Source organism: Channa argus, chromosome 17 (genome assembly GCF_033026475.1).
Source record: "Channa argus isolate prfri chromosome 17, Channa argus male v1.0, whole genome shotgun sequence".
NCBI classification, from domain to species: Eukaryota; Metazoa; Chordata; class Actinopteri; order Anabantiformes; family Channidae; genus Channa; species Channa argus.
In genome coordinates this window covers 927,501-934,558 of record NC_090213.1, presented here as the reverse complement: position 1 = coordinate 934,558, position 7,058 = coordinate 927,501, and the positions used below count along the sequence as shown (strand labels likewise).

Here is a 7,058-nt window from a genome sequence, read left to right as displayed (position 1 = left end):
AAAGTTTGGAAAAGAGGTGAAGAGGCGAGTGCAGGCAGGTTGGAACAGGTGGAGAAAAGTGTCAGGTGTGTTGTGTGATAAAAGACCAGCAAGGATGAAAGGCTTTAGTGAGACCAGGTGTATGACTGTGTAGGCAGCACATGCAGGTTTGTCTGTGAAGCGTTTTTTTGCTGTCCACCATCTTCTCCAGTCATTTGAAAGGTTTTTACCGAAGATGTCTCTTCTGCACAGAAATGGTTCGGCTAGTGATGTTTGTAATAAAATGGGTTTCTACGTTGAAGTGTAAGCAGGTGTTCTATATTTTGAATAAGAGTATAAAAGGAAGCCCACGGATATAAGTGTTTGGAGAAGCATGCGACTTCTAAACACACATAAAAACTGAGCCATATTAATAGTGTAAAACAACTGGGAATAAATTCATCAGATGTTGTTTTCTCTCAATATGACCACACAATGTAATGATTCATCTCCTCCTGTCTTAAAACCTCCTTTTCTTTCACAGTGGACTCAGAGGACAATGTAGATGTTGAGTTTTCTGGCAGTGTGGTGCAGTGATGTGCGCTGGTGGAAAATCCAGTGGTAGGAGGCTGAAAAGCTGAGCTGCAGTGTTAACTCCACCTGGGGACCTTTGTTTTAGATCACACCCCCCTCTGTCACCTCATTTCCTACCTGAATACAGTGAATGTGAAATGACATCACACCATGTTACCTGTTGGGGGCACAGCGCCATCTTGAGGTCAGTGTGGTCTGTTTCCCGTTGCCTGCTGCAGTGGTTACATTTTGCTAAAAGGTTGATTAAATCCTTCCAATGTGGTGGAGATGGGAAGAGATAAAGGGTAATAGAAGGGCCCTACCTGGACGAATCAGATTGCAATGGTAATTAGAAAAAATTAATACTGATGATTACGTTTTTCTAGTGGCCTCAAGATCTGCTAATTCCCAAGCTGCCAGTCCTCTACTGGTCTGACATGGCGGCAGCTGTGACCTACTGTGGCAACACTCAAAGTCACCAACAGAACGGCAAAGCAAATGATTGTGTCCGTGTCCCCTTCAGTTAACACTGTGTGACATCAACATCTTATTTTCTTCACTGTCAATCATCAAATAAAGGGAACTGTAGCAAACACGTATTGAGCTTTGTAGGTCAATTCAATTCAACTTTCAATTCAACTTTATTTATATAGCGCCAATTCACAACAAAGTCATCTCAGGGCACTTTACAGAATAAAGTCAAGATTATAAAGATATATAAAGAGAACCCAACAATTCCCCCTGGAGCAAGCCATAGGCAACAGTGGAGAGGAAAAACTCCCTTTAACGGAAGAAACCTCCAGCAGAACCAGGCTCAGGGTGGACGGCCATCTGCCTCGAACGGTTGGGGTGAGTGGAAAGGGGAGAGAGAAAAGAACAGAGCAACAAAAGCAACAACAAAACATCTGGCAGATTGGTAGGACCAGTAGCTGCACGCTGGAAGACACACAGCTTCAAAGCCGGGGGGACACCTGCAGAAAGGGACAGAGAGAGGGGGACAGAGGAGGACAAAGACAACTACGGGAGAGAACACACAGAGTTAATGACATACAGTGGTGAGAATTGCGGGGTGAGAGGAGAGGAGAGATGGTCAAGAGGAGGAAAGGAGCTCAGTGCATTGGGGGGTGGGTCCCCCAGCAGTCTAAGCCTATGGCAGCATAACTATAACTAACTATATGCTTTATTAAAGAGGAAGGTTTTAAGCTTAGACTTAAAAGTAGAGAGGGTGTCTGCTTCCCGAATCTGAACTGGGAGCTGGTTCCACAAGAGAGGAGCTTGATAGCTAAAGGCTCTACCTCCCATTCTACTTTTGGAAATTCTGGGAACCACAAGTAGGCCTGCATTCTGAGAGCGAAGTGGTCTACTGGGATGATATGGTGCTATGAGGTCTTCTATATATGATGGAGCCTGACCATTCAGAGCTTTATATGTAAGAAGCAGGGTTTTAATTTCTATTCTAAATTTAATGGGAAGCCAATGGAGAGAAGCTAGTGAAGGTGAAATATGATCTCTCTTGCTAGTTCCAGTCAGCACTCTTGCTGCAGCATTTTGGATTAATTGCAGGCTCTTTAGGGAGTTACTGGGGCATCCTGAAAGTAGGGAATTACAGTAGTCCAACCTAGAAGTAACAAATGCATGGACCAGTTTTTCTGCATCACTTTGAGACAGTATGCTCCTAATTTTGGCAATGTTCCGTAGGTGGAAGAAGGCTGTTCTAGAGATTTGTTTTATATGTGACTTAAAGGACAGATCCTGATCAAAAATAACTCCAAGGTTCCTTGCAGTAGTACTGGAGGCCAGACTTATGCCATCTAGGGTAACAATATGGTTGGACATCATATCTCTGATATTTTTGGGCCCAAATACTATGACTTCAGTTTTGTCTGAGTTTAAAAGTAAAAAATTGTGGGACATCCAGGCCTTTATGTCTTGTAGGCATGCTTGAAGCTTTATTAACTGATTATTTTCATCTGGTTCCATAGATAAATATAGCTGGGTATCATCAGCATAACAGTGGAAATTTATGGAGTGTTTTCTAATAATGTTGCCTAAAGGAGACATATATAAAGTAAAAAGTATTGGTCCTAACACAGAGCCTTGTGGAACTCCATAGCTAACCTTTGTGTGCATGGAGGATTCATCATTAACATGAACAAATTGAAATCTATCAGACAGATAGGATTTAAACCAACCTAGTGCAGTTCCTGTAATTCCAATTTCATGTTCCAGTCTCTGTAATAAAATGTTATGATCAATGGTATCAAATGCGGCACTAAGATCTAACAGAACAAGTATAGAGATGAGTCCATTATCTGAGGCCATGAGAAGATCGTTGGTGACTTTTACCAGTGCTGTTTCTGTACTATGATGAACTCTAAATCCTGACTGAAACTCTTCATACAAATTATTCCTATGAAGGTGATCACATAATTGTTTTGCGACTACTTTTTCAATTATTTTAGAAATAAAGGGGAGATTAGATATTGGTCTGTAATTGGCTAAAACACCTGGGTCAAGACAGGGTTTTTTAAGTAATGGTTTAATTACAGCTACCTTATAGGCCTGTGGTACATAGCCTGTTTCTAAAGATAGATTGATGATATCTAATATGAACGTATCTATTAAGGGTAAAGCTTCCTTGAGCAGCTTAGTTGGAATAGGGTCTACAGACAGGTTGTTGGTTTAGATGAGGTAACAATTGAAGTTAACTCAGAGAGATCTATGGGTAAAAAGCAGTCTAACAGGGAGTGGGGCCTTATTGATGATTCTAGCACTGCTGTACATGAAGATCTATCTGTAATTTTTGGGGGGAGGATCTGGTGAATACTTTCTCTAATAGCTACAATTTTATTCATAAAGAAGGTCATGAAGTCATTGCTGCTCAAAGTTAAGGGAAAACTAGGCTCAACAGAACTATGGCTCTTAGTCAGCCTGGCTACAGTGCTGAACAGAAACCGGGGGTTGTTCTTGTTTTCTTCTATTAATGATGAATAATATGCTGTTCTGGCATCACTGAGAGCTTTTTTGTACGTTTTTAAACTATTTTTCCAGGCTAAATGAGATTCTTCTAACTTTCTGGAACGCCACTTCCTTTCTAACTTTCGTGTTTCCTGTTTTAAGTTGCGTGTTTGTGAACTATACCATGGAGATCGCCTCTGCTGATTTACTGCCTTCTTTTTTAGAGGGGCAACACTATCGAGTATTGTACGTAGTGAGGCTGCAGAATTGTCAACAAGATAATCTACTTGTGCAGGAGTAACATTAAGGAGACTACTTCCCATTGTATTAACATATGGTGAAGCAAATGATGAAGAAATAATTTCTTTAAATTTGTTGACAGCTTTTTCACTTAAGCATCTGCTATAGTGGAATTTTTCCCTAACTGCTATATAGTCCGTTATTGTAAATTCAAATGTTATTAAAAAATGGTCAGACAGAAGAGAGTTGTGAGGAAATATTGTTAAATTATCCGCTTCAATTCCATACGTAAGGACAAGGTCTAACGTGTGACTAAAACAGTGATTGGGTTTATTTACATTTTGGGAAAAACCAATTGAATCTAATAATGAATTAAACGCAGTGCTCAGACAGTTACTGTCAGCATCTACATGAATGTTAAAGTCACCCACTATAATGACTTTATCTGTACTAAGCACTAAATCAGCTAGAAAATCAGAAAATTCAATCAAAAACTCTGAATAAGGGACTGGAGGACGGTACACGATAACAAATAATAGCGGTTTTTGAGTTTTCCAGTTTGGGTGTGAAAGGCTAAGAGTAAGGCTCTCAAATGAGTTATAACTATGTTTAGGTCTAGGGTTTATTGATAAGCTACAATGGAAGATTGCTGCAACTCCTCCACCTCGGCCTGTGCTTCTAGGAACATGATAATTAATATGACTTGGGGGGGTTGACTCATTTAGACTGACATATTCTTCCTGCTGCAACCAAGTTTCAGTGAGACAAAATAAATCGAATTGATGATCGCTTATTAAGTCATTTACTAACAGAGATTTAGAAGAGAGAGATCTGACATTTAATAATCCACATTTAATAGTTTTGGGGTTTTGTTCTGTAAGAGGAGTAGTCTTAACTTTTATTAGGTTATTATGATTAACTCCTCTTGTTGTCATATTTACTTTATGTAATTTAGGTCGGGGAACAGACACAGTCTCTATAGGTATGTGGGAGTTGTGGGGGGGTGACGGTTGTAAGGACACTGCAGAGAGGCGTGTAGGACTGGATCTCTGCATCCTAGGCTCAACTCTGGATTGTCATACTTTTGGTTGTCTAATAAAACCAGCCATATTTCTGGATAAGAAAGCTGCACCATCTAAAGTAGGATGGATGCCATCTCTCCTAATCAGCCTAGGTTTTCCCCAAAAACGTTTCCAATTGTCTATGTAGCCCACATCGTTTGCTGGACACCACCTAGACAGCCAGCGGTTGAATGACGACATGCGGGTGTACATGTCGTCACTGGTCAGATTTGGCAGGGGACCAGAGAAAACTACGGAGTCCGACATTGTTTTGGCAAAGTTACACACCGATTCAACGTTCATTTTAGTGACCTCCGATTTACGTAATCGGGCGTCATTAACTCCCACGTGAATAATAATATTACTGTATTTACGTTTATCCTTAGCCAGGAGTTTCAAATATGATTCAACGTCGCCCGCTCTGGCCCCAGGAAGACATTTGACTACGGCCGCTGGAGTCTCTAACTTCACGTTTCTGACTATGGAGCTGCCAATTACCAGAGTTGGTTTCTCAGCGGGTGTGTCGCTGAGTGGGGAAAATCGGTTAGGAACGTGAACCGACTGGTGGTGAACCTCGGGCGTCTGTTTAGCATTAGATCTCTTACGAACCGTCACCCAGCCGGACTGGCTTCCCGGCTGCTCGGGAACTGCCGGGGGACAGCTAGCAGGGGCTACGCTAGGTCGGCCCGCACCAGCTACCGGGGCCTGACTAGCGGAGTTGTTTTCCATGGTGCGGAGCCGTGCTTCCAATTCCGTGAGCCTCGCCTCCAAAGCTGCAAAAACCTTACACTTATTACATAAACCATTATCACTAAAGGAGGCAGAGGAAAAACTGAACATGAGTCACACCGAGCAAGTGAGAGAAGGAGAAACAGAGGGAGACAGAGAAGCCATTGCTAATGTTTAACTGCTAAGCTAGCGAAGCTAATATAAGTGAAATGTGGAATTTGTAAACTTTAGCTGGCTATGTTTTGCAAAAGCAGGTGCTTTTGCAATACAAGCGTATGTTACGACTAAGTATTAATTCTTGTGTGAAGAAATCACTTATTTAAGTAAAAATAACAGCTACAATTAATCAGTAAACAGTCTTTCGGTAGAAACCCAAGAGTGTGCAGAAACAGGAAGTGACGCAATACGCTTACCGCAAATCTGGATGGCGCACCAAAGTGTGACCTCCTGCACATTTTACTGACGGTAGGAAGCACCGTTCTAATGTGACCTGAGATCTGTAAATCGTGCGTTCACCATTGTGTTCCAGTAATATTGTTGCTTATGTGTCATTAATTATTAATTAATTAATCTAATACATGTCCAAAACTGGGCACCTCTGTTCCACCTGCACGGTTCATTTTGTTACAGTCAAGATTTTACAGGTATGATGTCTGTAAATGTTGTGTCCACAAATGTAGACTGACCAGGAAATGATGGTTAAGACATGATTGAACTGTTAGTGTTGTTACAGTGTCTATACTGAACAGAAATATCTTTAGTGCAAATACATATTTAGATATTGTATTGATATGCTGTTTTTTTGCATGTCAGATAACAGGAAGTAAAGGACCACACACAAATTCAAATATATCAGCTAGTGGTTAAATTTTCTTTTCAGGAATTTATAAATAAGCATCAGTAGAGATACTGGACTTTTCAGCAAGTATGAATATGGTGACTTCAAACCACCAAGTCTCAATCAGGGGAAATGTGCATAATAATACTTTACAAAGCCAAGAGATACAATCTTCAGCCACTTATTTATATCACATAGTCCAGTTCAGACCGTGTCCTCAGTTGAGTGTCTTTGTGGTCTGAGGGTTAAAGAACCTGCTTAGCCTTTAGGGACGTCCCTTTACTGGAATTAGTTGTCATGAAATGTGGTCAAAACGTGGGACATGATGCTCACATTTTTTGTTAGTTTATCACAGATGCAGTTGGTGAATCTCTGAAGTAGAAAAGTGACGCATGTTAATTTGATCGTCTTCATAATGTCTTTTGTAGCATATTGCTCGTTACCTACATTTGTCCGTGTCACAGTCCCAGTTTTTGGACTCTAGTTTTGTTCACTTTACTTCCTGCTCCTGGCTTTTATTTTGTTAACCCTCTGCTCCACTTCCCAGTTAGTTTCTTCAGCTTCTTGTTTCCTATTAACCCTGATTGCTTTCACCTGTGCTTCCTTGTATTTATACCCAGCTTCCCCCACCACTCGCTGCCAGATCGTTTCTCCTACATCCCCGTGAACTTACCTGTGGAGTTTCTATTTCTTTTTCCTAC

At 41.0% G+C, this 7,058-nt stretch overlaps 1 protein-coding gene across 3 annotated transcripts in view; it reads left to right on the top strand.

The window, feature by feature from the left end:
* The first annotated feature begins 1,150 nt into the window (after window positions 1-1,150).
* The window catches only part of LOC137102914 (uncharacterized), a 16,711-nt gene continuing 10,803 nt past the window's right edge, over window positions 1,151-7,058 (top strand). For all 3 annotated transcript variants that reach the window (XM_067482857.1, XM_067482856.1, XM_067482854.1), the window contains exon 1: window positions 1,151-7,058. This exon is cut by the window's right edge and continues 23 nt beyond it. The gene's annotated coding sequence lies outside the window, so the exon portion shown is untranslated.